Source organism: Engraulis encrasicolus, chromosome 22, assembly GCF_034702125.1.
Source record: "Engraulis encrasicolus isolate BLACKSEA-1 chromosome 22, IST_EnEncr_1.0, whole genome shotgun sequence".
NCBI lineage: Eukaryota > Metazoa > Chordata > Actinopteri > Clupeiformes > Engraulidae > Engraulis > Engraulis encrasicolus.
The window spans coordinates 47,852,488-47,867,487 of NC_085878.1; the positions used below are offsets into that span (position 1 = coordinate 47,852,488).

At 44.1% G+C, this 15,000-nt stretch overlaps 1 protein-coding gene across 1 annotated transcript in view; it reads right to left on the bottom strand.

Moving 5' to 3' along the window:
- The window catches only part of itfg1 (integrin alpha FG-GAP repeat containing 1), a 252,316-nt gene that overhangs the window by 63,109 nt on the left and 174,207 nt on the right, over positions 1–15,000 (bottom strand). The gene's annotated exons all lie outside the window — the stretch shown is intronic.

The following is a 15,000-nucleotide window of genomic DNA, read 5'->3' on the forward strand; positions in this document are numbered from 1 at the left end:
TTATTAGCCTTGCCACCCGATGAGGGTGTTAATGCTAACCTGGCACGAACAAAAAATGTCCCCTTTACCCACTCTTCAGAAACACAGGGCTCATTTGTTTGGGCTTGGCTTTGACTAGATCTGTGTGTATATGTGTGTGTATGTATGAGAGTTTATGAGATTGTGTGTGTATCTGTGAATATGTGTGTCTGTGCGCGTCTGTGTGTCTCCCGTTCTTTCTCTGTATGTATATGTGTGCATGCGTGTCGTACTTATATCAGTGTGTGTCTGTGTCTGTGTCTCTGTTTGTGTGCTTATGCCATGTGTCTAGATGGGTCCAGTGGAGCTTTGGCCTCTCGCCTCAGGGTCCACGCTGTCTCTTCTTTGAATAGCAGCACCCGAATTAGCATGGGAGAGGGCTGCCCTGTCTGATGCCTGAACTCAAAAGGCCTTATTCCAAGCTACCATGTGGAAGGGGTCCTTCAAGGCACCAAAGCAGTATTAATAGAGGTCACTGAGAATTTGCCTGTATGAAAAGAGAGGTCTCCTCTGTTTCCCTCGCAAGGACGAGATCCCCAGTTCTGTAGTCCAAAGAAATGAACAAAGCAAAATAAACAAACATGCGTCGAGTCAAAGGTACTAAGTTGTAAGAAATTGGAGTTCTGACTGTGTTCAATAGATGTGACTCCTGATCCCCAGCATTGGGCCCCAACTGAAGAAAAACCTTTTGATTGAGAGGTGAAATGTATTCCAGTCCAGTTTGCTTAGAAATTTGCTTGTTGGACTCCAACAGCCTAGATGGAGGCGAATATCCACACATAAAGGTATGCAGCACTAGGAAGAGACATACAAACACAATTCCCACACACCAACTTTACACACACACAAACACAAACACACTCAGGAAAAGTAGGTTACCACCTTCCATTGACTTGATATGGCTAGTGATATCAATAAGATAACTAATAAGATAACTAAAAACTACAGGCAATGACTTAAAAAATCAATTCTATAAATTCTCTTCTCGCTACCCTTGCCTTTCTGGTCCACTTCCAGACAGCTAAAAGGGAAAGTGAAGCATTTGGAGAGAGGTGGAAAAAAAGGCTCCTCCAAAAGAATTTTTTTACACTAGATTAACTGTCTATTTGGCAGGGGCGCTACTTCATTCTTTATTCGCCAGACAGCTGGCCGCGTTGAGAGCTGCCACTTCCTCCACAGTTCCTTTTATGAAAGGAGAGATGAACAGTTTTTTTTTTTTGGCCGAGTCCCTTAGGAATGGCAGGGACAAAACAGGATGGGGAAATGTCCACGGTTATGTGACATGTCGCTTTTTCTTCTCCGGGCCACCTCAATGCCAACCCCCCATCCCCTCCAACTTCCGCCTCAACACAGAGATTGCCAAGCCTCCATTAATCACCTGCTCGCTGGCCATCCGGACTGAACCACTCTTCTGCCGAGATGGGTTGCTTCATCCAGATGAGCTACCAATAAATAGGTCGTTAGCATGGTCCAAAACCCAAACCCGAGGGCCAGTTACTGTAGTGCACTGTAAATGGCTTGGTATTCCCAGATTGACAAATAGCTCATATTGACGCGACACAGACCGGGACCAGTGTTCCATCTTGCTTCGTCCAGATGAGCTACAGATGTTACCATAGCCCAAAACTGAAGGGGCGCAACTGTGCATAGCAATGGCTTATCATGTAGAGCAAAGGAAATACGCACTCGGCACTTCTAAATGAAACAATTCTTTGCAACCAGAGCAGGACTAAATCATAAGTATACATGAAAAAGAAACTGGTGCCACACCGATGTCTGTTTTCTGTTGTTTATTTTATTAGTGCCTCATCTTTGACAGGTAGCCCATATCAACAAGTCACCGCACCGAACCGAACGGTTAACTTTCCCCACCCGGCACTGTGATGTCATCGTGTCTTTGTGGACTTCAGCCACTAGTGCATTAGGCCGGGAGCCAGCTACACCCCTCAGGATGTTTTTTGCTATGTTTTTTTCACTATGATTTCCTGTTAGCTACCCTGGGCCATAACGAGTTGATAGGGACAACTCCCAACTTGGCCCCGTTTGGTCTCAGGGCCCAAAAAAACAACTTTTAAGGAAAATCTGCAGGCGAAATTATGTAGCTGCAAATATTAAGGTACTGCAACTCCAAAAATGGTCATAGAACCCTGTAAATTTACATGGGTCATCCTGTCACATAGGGGAACCAACCTGAAAAATTTTCAGGGCTTGGGGCATTTCCTCTGTCAAATATCATCTTCAACATATCCAAAAAGCTCAAAAAATGCTTTTCCGCCTGACAAATTGTCCTCATATTTGATCATTTTCAACTCTGTTATGATATGCATTGGTCCCTCAAATGTAAATAAAAAACTGCCTAACTTCATGCGCTTCAATTTAAGTCCAAGAGGACCTTTCTAGCTAGAGTACAACAGCTGCTATGTCCAAAGTTATTCCCTATGGCCTATCCGAAAATTGTTACCACTGGCAATAGTCTGCTGGCATTCAGACACTTTCAGGCATAACCATTTCATATGGGACTATGAACATCAATTTCACATATGTTTGACCTTGAGTTGAAAATTGCTATGAATGAAAGTATGATGTGAATAGCATCAAAAGTAGTTAATGTTACCACCTATTGGTGGACTGTGAACAGTATGCAACACATGGTACTATTACACAAAACGAATGCATCAAGTGAGACAATTATTTAAAGAAGTTCGTATTGTACAACAGTAGTGTAAAATGTGAATAAGAACTTTTAATCATCATTTAATAATTATCATTATCATCATCCTCCTCTTCCTCATCTTCATCCGCATTTGTATGGATTTCATCAGTGTCCTCCTAATACATCAATAAGAGCTTTTGGGATTACATCACCCTCAAACCATAGTGGTTCAAGCTTCCCCAAGTATCTGTGTTTATGTGAACACCCATGGTCAAGTGGACTTGGGATACCTGGTAATGCTCATGGGCTCATGGGCCCTACCCCCTAACTCTGACACCATACTCCATCTCAACAATTGTTTCCTCCTCCAGGCCAATGTGCTCTAATTCAGGATGGAAACTCCTCATCATCCCTGCATCAGATGAAACAATATTTAGCACAGACACTTACATAAACTGTCTTCATTACTGTCTTCTTGGGGAGGACCCCCACACCCCCTCCAACCCAGTCTGTCAAGTGTCCCACAGTGGTTCCCAATATGTGGGCCATTGCCCCTTCCATGGTGGTGACCTGCTGGCATTCCCTCATACCAAAAAAATCTAGAAAAAAAGCCCTGAGTGTCTCTTCTTGTTACACCTATATTTTTTCTTGCCATGGCGGGTACACAGCAAAGTATACTGGGTGATCATTGATGTTGCGTGGTGAGCATGTGTGTTGTTGCGCTTCCCATGACCATCATCCTGATATGGGCAAACTCACTAGTAGGCTACCTATTTAAAGGTGCTGGAAAACTGAAAAAAATGGTGCTTGGAGGTACTTGAAAAGTGCTTGAATTTGTTCATGAAAAAGGTGTGGGAACCCTGGATGAAAACAAGAAGGCATTCATTAATTTATAACTGGATCACTGGAGGTCCTAAGATACTGTATGATGAAAAATGTCCTCCTAAGGCCTCACATCAGGACCGTTAGAGTCAGAGCAAAAGACTCTGACTTTTTCTTCATTCCCCTGTATTATGCCAAGTCCTCAACTGTCAATATAATCTTTGACATGGGTGATAGATTAATTGACATCAACCTACTGGTTAAAGATTATTCCCAGGAACACATTGCCGCTCTTCTGATCCTGCATGCCTGCTGACTGCACGTCAGCATTCAAAAGCAAAGGACAGGTGAAACCAATGAAGATATTGAAACAAACATCAACATTCATTTAAGTCTTTGCAGAAGTAGTGAAACTGATCCTCAGTTCCAACAGCTTCTCAATGGTGTTGAGCAGTTCAGCTGCTGCCTGTATGAATTTAGTCACTGAGTGAAAAGCATTGATGAAGCCAAAGAAGATCTCTGGGTCAAACTGCCAGGTTCGTCAGGGTCTCTCAATTGACTCAAGGAACAATCTTAAACAATTCCCACCGTGCAAGAGGGTCCTCAACGGTGCTTTCCCCGGTGCTATTCGCCCTGTAAACCACTGACTTCAACAACAACTCGGAGAGCTGCCATATGCAAAAGTTCTGAGATGACACCACCTGTTGGATGAATTAAAGATGGACAGGAGGGGAAGTACCGTGGCCTGGAGGAGAACTTTGTCAGATGGTGCAGAATCAACCAGCTGCAGCTGAACACCACCAAAACCAAATAAATGACAGTGGAGACCTGGGTGTACACCTGGAGAATAAACTGGACTGGTCTGCTCACTCACAAGCACGGTACAAGAAAGGCCAGAGGAGGTTCTATCAGTCTGCCATGGCCAGTATGCTCCCATGCTGTGACATGATGGGGTGGCAGCATTAGGAGGAGAGATGCTGGACGCCTTGACTGGCTGGTGAAAAAAGCTGAGTCTTTTATAGGCACAGAACTGGAGGCTCTCACTATCACAGCTGAGAAGAGGACACTAAGCAGACTCAACTCTATAATGGACAACCACCCCCTGTACCCAGTCTTTGAAAACTAGAGAAGCCTCTTCAGTTACAGATTTCGCCCCATCTCCTGAAGCGCAGACAGGGTACGGAGGTCCTTTGTCCCTCCAGCTATTCCACACCACACAGGAGGACAAACAGAAATCCTCCCAGGTGACTGGACCGCATAAACCAACCCCCACACCTGCACACTATCTGTATGCCTCCTGTGCTTCTACCTGGACTCCTATCCTTCGTCCCCCCCCCCCCCCCCAACAATCAAGAAAAACTTTTCTGCGCTACGAATCTACACTCTGCACTAGGATTTTTTACTGTACTGCACTGAGGTATTTTCCAATGCAGTCATACAGGACAATTACATTCTGTATGTTCAAACGTGTGTGCGTGTGCGTGTGCGTGTGCGTGTGTGACTGTGAGTGGAGCGACTTGGTGTGAAACTTGTGATCCCGATTCCCCCATCACTTTTCAATGGATACTATGGATACTTGACTCTGGCTCTCTTACTTGGACAATGCACAGTGACTTATGACACTCCTGGACGATTTTTTGTACAGTTGATCTTCGGCTGCTCTGTGCCACTCAGCTAAGGCACATGTGATAAATCACCAGTACACTTTTTTGGACACTATCTGTTTTTTGTTTTTTTTGCTGCTCTGTGCCACTTAGCTAAGGAACATATGATAAATCACTGTTACACTGATATACTTATCACTAACCACAGTTGTGACTGGGTGTGTGTGTGTGTGTGGGAGAGAGAGAGAGAGAGAGAGAGAGAGAGAGAGAGAGAGAGAGAGAGAGAGAGAGAGAGAGAGAGAGAGAGAGAGAGAGAGAGAGCTGCCTGTGTGAATGGAAGAGAGGGAGAGACAGAGAGTGAGTGAGGAAGTGAGATATGCCTTGGACTGAATGTATGTAAGAGTGAGCTATATGGTTAATATATGTGTATCGATGTATGTAATGTCGTGTGTGTAATGTCTTTTTCTATTGATGTAAATATGCACCTTAATTTCCCCCTGGGATTAAAAATGATAATATACTTTCAAGTGCGCATCTGGAAGAGGGCCCATGAGCATTACCAAGAGATCCCAAGTCCACTTGACCATGGGTTTCACATAAACACATATACTGGGAAGCTTGAACCACTATGGTTTGAAGGTGATGTAATTCCAAAAACTCTCATTGATGTCTTGGCAGAGGAGGACGCCGATGAACATAACATGTCTGATGAAATCCATACAAATGTGAATGAAGATGAGGAAGAGGACGACGATGATGATAATGAGGATTATTAAATGATGATTAAAAGTTCTTATTCACATTCTACACTACTGTTTTACCATACAAACAATTCAAAACATCTCATTTGATTAATTCATTTTGTGTAATAGTACCATGTGTGACATCCTGTTCACAGTCCACCAATATGTGCTGGTAACATTAGCTACTTTTGATGCTGTTCACATCATACTTTCTTTCCTAGCAATTTTCAACTCAAGGTCAGACATATGTGAAATTGATGTTCATAGTCCCATATGAAATGGTTATGTCTAAATGCCTGTAGAATGCCAGCAGACTATTGCCAGTAGACTATTTTCGGATAGGCCATAGTGAACAACTTTGGACATAGCAGCTGTTGTACTCTAGCTAGAAAGGTCCTCTTGGACTTAAATTGAAGCTCAGGATGTTAGGCAGTTTTTTATTTACATTTGAGGGATCAATGCATATCATAACAGAGTTGAAAATGATCAAATATGAGGACAATTTGTCAGGCGGAAAAGCATTTTTTGAGCTTTTTGGATATGTTGAAGATGATATTTGACAGAGGAAATGCCCCAAGCCCTGAAACATTTTTCAGGTTGGTTCCCCTATGTGACAGGATGACCCATGTAAATTTACAGGGTTCTATGACCATTTTTGGAGTTGCAGTACCTTAATATTTGCAGCTACATAATTTCGCCTGCAGATTTTCCTTAAAAGTTGTTTTTTTGGACCCTGAGACCAAACGGGGCCGAGTTGGGAGTTGTCCCTATCAACTCGTTATGGCCCAGGGTATAGGCTAACAGGAAATCATAGTGAAAAAAACATAGCACAAAACATCCTGAGGGGTGTAGCTGGCTCCCGGCCTACATGTCATGCCTGTGAGCAGCTGGGGTGATGCCGTTATTAGGCAACACAGTAGGGCACCTCCTCTCAAATACCCCTATGATCCTGTGAAATAGCAGTAATTTCCCTCTTTCAAGAACAAGATCCACCATCACACAATACAGAGAGAACCAGCCAGACAGGGGGCGTGAAATGATAAATTAACAAAACGAAAGAAAAAGTGAAATCGAATGAACGCAGGGCTAACTGGGGTGAACATTCTCTGATGGTTGAATCAGAAAAAAAATGGTCGGCCAAGGCGATGTGCAAAGAAAAGAAATGGATCATTATTAAAGGCCCTGAAAAGCTTTGAAGGTCGTCTGTTCTATCCCATATTTGCTGAGATCTTTGCGGGTCTATGGTAAACATCAAGGGCAAAATGGATAGACTGGCTCATGTTTAACTAATGAAAAAGAGAGAGAGAGAGAGAGAGAGAGAGAGAGAGAGAGAGAGAGAGAGAGAGCAGAGAGAGAAGAGAGAGAGAGAGAGAGAGAGAGAGAGAGAGAGAGAGAGAGAGAGAGAGAGAGAGAGAGAGAGAGAGAGAGAGAGAGAGAGACCGACAGAGACAGAGACACAGAGAGAGAGAGATAGAGAGATGGAGAGAAAGAGCAAGATGGAGAGAGAGAGAGAGAGAGAGAGAGAGAGAGAGAGAGAGAGAGAGAGAGAGAGAGAGAGAGAGAGAGAGAGAGTTCTCCAGTTGTCCCAAAGGGGCACTCATAATTTAACAGGGTAGACAATCTCCACACATGCGCGCACACTCACACTCACACTCACACTCACACTCACACACACACACAGACACAGACACAGACACACAGACACAGACACAGACAGACACACACACACACGCGCGTGCACGCAGTCACGCGCACACACACAGCACCATAAAATTAATAAAACAAGCTGGCTTCTTCCAGGCTGTGCAACAGCCATCAAATGCTGTCCTTCTGGATTATGTCCTTTTGTGCGCGCATTTCAATTTATGTTTTTACATCTGACCTTTCTGCTTTTTACGGTGTCACAGCACTTGTCTTTTAAAAGCTGTGATCCACTCAGAGCTCAGCTCAGCGCTCCTTCTGCCTGTCTGCCTGCCTCACAAGCACAAATGCACACACACACGGGCACAGGCAAATGGGTGCGAGTGCACAGACACACACACACACGCACACGCACACGCACACACAGCTGAGCTGCTAAGCACCTCTTCAGGGGGCTTTGCTCAGGCAGCCTGACAGCACGGCAGCTTGACTTCTGCATTGTCATGGCTACGGCATGGGGAAGCAGATGACAATGACAACCTCTTCTCTCCAGCGCCTTGGAAAGAATTCACCACAACCTTCAAAGGTGACATTATGGCGTCAAGCAGTGTTTATATGTTGAGTACTATACACATTGCATATACTAACTAGGTAATTGTGCACTACTTTTGCAGCATTACGCATATAAGGCAGTCATGGGCAAGTGGTTAGGGCGTCAGACTTGAAGCCCAAAGGTTGCCGGTTCGACTCTCGACCCGCAAGGTTTGTTGAGGAGTAATTAACCTGTGCTCTCCCCCATCCTTCATGACTGAGGTACTCACCTGAAGCACAGTTTGTATGTTGAGTACTATATGGAAATGTGATTGTGCACTGGTAATTTGATGACCCGATGATAGACATCATCTTGTTAAATCACAGCATGTTTATGTGTGAAATAGCACATTGATCATTGTAGTCATTACACTTCCTGTGTACTGACGAGTCTGGCAGCAAGTCTAGTAGCTCATTATTCTATAAGGGTGTATGTTCAATAGTGAATTAACACTGCTTTGCTACATGGATCAATTTTATATCATTGTGTACGTTATTGCCACTTCAATGGTAAATGGATTATCATTGTGTTATATGGTGAGTAAATATCAAGTATTTATGGATAAAAACAAAGCCGTAGAGTTGCATGGCGATGATACTGCCACTGTGATTAAAATGAGATAATTAATGTAATGCAATTAAAGGATTTATCCGGAGTTGGAACAAATTTGCCTGTTTTTTGCATGTTTGGGATGAAATACAGTCACTCTAGAGCAAAATCAAGGCAAAAGGATGCGTTTTGAGAAAGTTTGATAATATCACGTTAGCCTTGTTAGCCATATCAGCTATGCAATATGAAAGATGCGGGCATCGTTTTTCGGCGGTTACACACATTTCAAAAACACAACATTTTAAAGTCTTGCACAGCTCAAAACAACGTCACACTTACCTCGTAATATGTTGAGGGTATCCACACATAAACCGAAGTGTCCAAAGTCCTTCATGTATTCTTGAAAGGTCTGCAGAATGTGTTTTGTGAAGCTACTACCTTGAGAATATCTAAATTACGATCAAGACAACTATTTGACACTAAAGCCCACCAAGTAGATTGCCGAGTGCGTCGCACCATCAGCTGTGGTTACTCGCTATGGAAATAATCATAGCTGATGGTGCGACGCACTCGGCAATCTACTTGGTGGGCTTTAGTGTCAAATAGTTGTCTTGACCGTAATTTAGATATTCTCAAGGTAGTAGCTTCACAAAACACATTCTGCAGACCTTTCAAGAATACATGAAGGACTTTGGACACTTCGGTTTATGTGTGGATACCCTCAACATATTACGAGGTAAGTGTGACGTTGTTTTGAGCTGTGCAAGACTTTAAAATGTTGTGTTTTTGAAATGTGTGTAACCGCCGAAAAACGATGCCCGCATCTTTCATATTGCATAGCTGATATGGCTAACGAGGCTAACGTGATATTATCAAACTTTCTCAAAACGCATCCTTTTGCCTTGATTTTGCTCTAGAGTAACTGTATTTCATCCCAAACATGCAAAAAACAGGCAAATTTGTTCCAACTCCGGATAAATCCTTTAACTTGAAAATGTTGATGGGAGAGGAGCCAGGGCACAGGGCCGTTGAGCAAAGGGGGCAATAACATACAGCAGACTTGAAAAGACACACATACTGTACACTGACACACACACACACGCACGCACGCATGCATGCACACACACAGAGGCACATACGTGAACACACACAAACAGCTGGATACACATAAATGCTGCTGCACGCACAGCAAATATTCCATCGGAAGCATTACATAATTTATCCGGGAAAATGTTCCTCCTTAGCAAATGTCAGAGCTTGTTTGAGGATAATGCGGTGGTGATTCACCATGAACAAGCTTGAGTGCACACACATGGCAATGCAGTAGGTAGCACAAACATGCGGCACTAGATAAACAGAATACAAACTCACATGCACACACAGGATGTTAGCAATTAGCAATTAGTACAGTGTTTTATTACAAATTACATATGTTGTACGATCAGAGAAAAAGTATTGACTCATGGAACCAACACACTGAATCAAGACAGAATGTCATTTACAAAGCATTTACAGAAAGCATTTACACAGATCTAGACGTAAAGGTCACCGCAGTGGGTTTCAAAGGTCCAGGGACACCTGGGGGATAGCAGGGGGGTGCTAGGGGGGCCATTGCAGGTTGGTAGGAAAACTATATTAAATAAAATAAATAACTAAAGTAAAGTGAAATAAACCAAAAATAGGCTAATATTCCCTTCAATCTACTGCATGTTTGATACAGTGGGCCGTGTTATGGTGAAGATTGGAAACCCCTGACCAAGAGGTGTACAGGCCCCACTTTCAGCTCAAAGTAACATGATGTGACACCTAATACAACCTTGGGACAATGCTCTGGAGCATTAAAGACCATCCACTTACAAAAAAACACACGAAAAAGTGTGGAGTACGAGAGGCAGTGGGGGAGATGGGGTGGATGTGTAGCGCATGGGGAATAAAAAAGACGATGACGAGATGACGACATTTCAAATAGTCGAGAGGCATAAAAGACAGATACATCTGTTCCATTTCTTTGGATTTAAAAAGGCACTAAAAAGGCAGACAGGCAGCACAAGGGGGAAAAACCTGCCGCGCCTCCACCACTCGTATGCAGATGCCTTGTCGGAATAAATCAGAGGCAAATCGCATTGGTGCAGCCTCAGCGGCGACGGGTTGCCATTTTCTGAAATGTCAGCAGCGGCGGCCCCGCCTTTTCCCCCTCTATCTGAAAGCCCTCTCCGACGCCAGCCAGTCAGCCGGGCAACGTGTCATGACAAAGGCAAGACAGACGGCAGCGGAAAAACACGCCTATTTAGAGTAGATCAGCCACTCACTCGCTCTACAGTTCATCATCTTGCTCACCCCATCATTTCAAATCACTCGTTCGCTCTCTTTCACTCGCTTGGGTGCTCTTTCACTACCCCCTAACTCACTTCATTCCCACTCAATTCTCTCTATCTATGCCCACTCTCTCTTTACCCTCACCCTTATTCATTTCTCCCTCAAAATCTGTATCTCTCTCTCTCTCTCTCTCCCTCTCTCCCTCTCTCCCTCTCTCTCTCTCACACACACAGGGGTGTAATGAATGTATTGTGAGAATGTACTATGAGTAAGCGGTGTTAAAATAAAGGCATTTTTAAATCTCTCTCTCTCTCTCTCTCTCTCTCTCTCTCTCTCTCTCTCTCTCTCTCTCTCTCTCACTCTCTCTCTCTCTCTCTCTCTCTCTCCTCTCTCTCTCTCTCTCTCTCTCTCTCTCTCTCTCTCTCTCTCTCTCTCTCTCTCTCTCTCCCTCCCTCATTCAATTATTCCCACACCATTCTGTCTATATGCCCACTCTCTCATATTCCCTCTCTCTCTCCATCTATCTCCCCCTCTCTCTCCAAGTGTCATTCTCTACGCCTTCTCTTTCTCTTTCTTTCTGCCCACCCTTGCTCTTTCTTCCTCTCTCCAACACTCTTTCCCTGTCCATTTCCCACCCTCATCTTCCATGCCATCCTTCCTACTACATCCTCCTTGAATCTGTCTCTCAATGCCAATTTTCTCTGAATCTCTCCCTCTTTCCCTCATTCCCTCCCCTCCCCCTCCTCATTCCCCTTCACCCCAAGCCCACCATCATCTCATCATTAAAGGTGCACTGTGTAAGATGGTGGCCAGAGTATGTATTGTAACTATGCTGCCCATTGAAACTGTGCTGTCTACTGCCAATTTTGGTCTTTGCATGCATATTTACTAACTAATGAACTAATTTACTAGCATGACCAAAGTATAGTGAGTTTTGCAGGTAATAATGTCTATTTCTGGAAAATCAAAATGGCGGACCATGGAGAAGATCCCCCTTTTCATGTATGAAAAGTGCAATTTCCCCAGTCATAATGAATACTTAGAATTTGTTGCTGGTGGTAGATATTTGTTAAAAAGGTAACATTTTGGAATGGGCAGCATGAATTCCAGAAATGAACAACTAAAAATATTACAGGGACTGGTGCACCTTTAATTCCTTCCAGTTAACCTGTTTAAGCCTGAGGTACCTGCAAAAAAATGACCTGAGGCGCCTGCTGAATGCCTTTTTTTGGGAAAAGGGGCCCTCAGCCTATAAAAACCTACAACCTAAATATCTTACCCTCCGAAGCACATAGTTGCATTTAAAAGCTAGGACCCTAATCTTGCCTTCGACTGTGTTCATTCAGCTCTAACATACCCACATTTTTAATAATGACAATAAAAAAATCTCTAGAACCTGAATGCAGCGTTTATGTTGCTCCAGGCGAATTGGTCAACGTAGCGTATACACAGCACCAGGCTTAAATGGGTTAATCAGTTTAAGTCTAGCTCAGTCTTTCTCTCATTCTCTCTCCCCTATATAGACTAAAGTATATATATATCTCTTTCCCTGGCCATCACTACCTCCTCCTTCTCATCTCTCTCTCTTTTTTTCACACCATCACTGTACGCCTGCCAGTCTTTCTCTCTCTACCTCACTCATTCTCTTTCTGTCCACACTCTCTCCATCTCTTGCCTTTCATTTCTCCCTCCCTCCATCGCTGCCCACCACATTTTCCTCATACCCCTCTCTCCTCTCCTCCTTCCCCTTCCCTTTCACCTTTTCTCAAAGATTATTGAAGTCAGGGCTTTTTTGAAGATCTATTTCTGTGCAATGATTCGCACCCAATACAGCAAGTGACCGTTGAGTGTTTGGCCCCGCCAGTATTTCACATCATTAAATTTAATCAGATTACAATCGTGCACGCGCATGCACACACAACGCAGAACGTGCGCACGCACGCACATACGCACACACGCACGCACACACACACAAAAACTGCACTTCCAAAGACAAACTGGCAGACAGACAAAAAGATAGTCGATGCCAGACAGACCCAAGGCAGGCAATACAACCCAAAAGCTTTCCAAGCACACAGTCTAGTCTAGACCACTTCAATTGACAACAAAAACAATACGAGAAATCAAAACAAATCAAGATAAAGAACTAAATATTCTGACATAACTCTGGATGTCGAGCCTTGCCCATCTGGAAAGCAGACCGCAATGAGTTGGCCGTGTGTGTGTGTGTGTGTGTGTGTGTGTGTGTGTGTGTGTGTGTGTGTGTGTGTGTGTGTGTGTGTGTGTGTGCGTGCGTGCGTGCGTGCGTGCGTGCGTGCGTGCGTGCGTGCGTGCATGCGTCTGTGCGTCTGTGCGTGCGTGTCTTCTGCTAACAATACGAGAAATCAAAACAAATCAAAATCAAAACCAAAATATTCTGATGTAACTCTGAGTTGGTTTTAGCCAGGCGTGTATTTGTGTGTGTGTGTGTGTGTGTGTGTGTGTGTGTGTGTGTGTGTGTGTGTGTGTGTGTGTGTGTGTGTGTGTGTGTGTGTGTGTGTGTGTGTGTGTGTGTGTGTGTGCGTGGGTGTGTGTGTGCTTGTGTAGGTGCGTGAGTGCATGTGTGTGTGCGTCTTGCACAGTGCTAACGGTGCTGCCCATACTGCTTGATTGAGCACATCCCACCAGTGGCTGCTGCTGACACAGTCACCCACACTGGCACAGAAGGGATGAGCCACACTGGAGAGAGAGAGAGAGAGAGAGAGAGAGAGAGAGAGAGAGAGAGAGAGAGAGATAGAGAGAGAGAGATGAAAGCGAAAGAAAGAGGAAAAAAACAGATGGCAAGACCTACAGAAAAATACACAGAGGGAGGGACAGAGAGGAGGGAGGCAGTGATGAAAAAGAGATTGAAGAAGAAGATACAGAGAGAAAGAGAGAGAGAGAGAGAGAGAGAGAGAAATAGAGAAAGAAGCAGTGCCCGTGAGCGTGAGAGATGGACAGAGGAGAGAAGAAGTAAAGATAGCAAAACTCATCCAGACAGACGGAGGGAAAGTGATTTCAGCATCATCTGTCCTTCACGACTGACTGGACACGCTCCAAGACCAGGAGGCCCATACGCACACATCCCCTCCTCTCTCTCTCTCTCTCTCTCTCTCTCGCTCTCCACCGTTTTCTCAGGGGCTTCTCTCGATCACTCTCTCTGTCCATCCCTCTCAGAGGGGCTTCTCTCTCTCATTCTCTCTCAATCTCAGTTTTTTTCCATCTGCGCTTTTTCTTGCCTGACACACGTGTACATGGCTATATATACGGCTATACATTTATCTGTACATAGCTCAGTGAGCACCACTTCGATCCACATATTGTACTTTTTTTGCAAGAGACACACACACGCTGACGTGGACACTCATGGACACACACGCATACAATTTCAAATACACTTGGTCTACAGTGTTCTATTCTACACTGTAGGTCATCTGTCCATAGCTCAAGCGTCCCTTTATAGTTTTGCGGAACTTTAGCACGCTTTGAAAAAAAATTATTATACTCTACACTAGTACTGCGCATGGTGTGTGTGTGTGTGTGTGTGTGTGTGTGTGTGTGTGTGTGTGTGTGTGTGTGTGTGTGTGTGTGTGTGTGTGTGTGTGTGTGTAGTGTGTAGTGTGTAGTGTGTAGTGTGTTTGTCGAATGTGTATGCAAAACTTGTGTGTGTCTGTACGTTTCTAAGACAATTTCCTCCTCAGATGACATAACCCAGAAGCTAAAAACAAAAGGCGTCAGATAGGACTGTGCTGTGCTGTGCTGTGCTGTGCCTGTGAGTGAGGAGGCTTTCTAACAGAATAAATCAACACAAGCGTTTAAGACCCTCCTAATCCCACCGAGACGCCACGGCAGCAAAAGAAAAAAAATGAGCCGCTCCATAGCATTAGCTGATGCATAATGCCTTTTGTTTAAAGCAAGGGCTTAGCTTCCCAGATACAGGCGCACACACACACTTTGCTTACACACAAATGACACACAAACACATACACACATGCATTAGGCATACTGCACATATACACATACTGACTTCCACACAAACAAAAA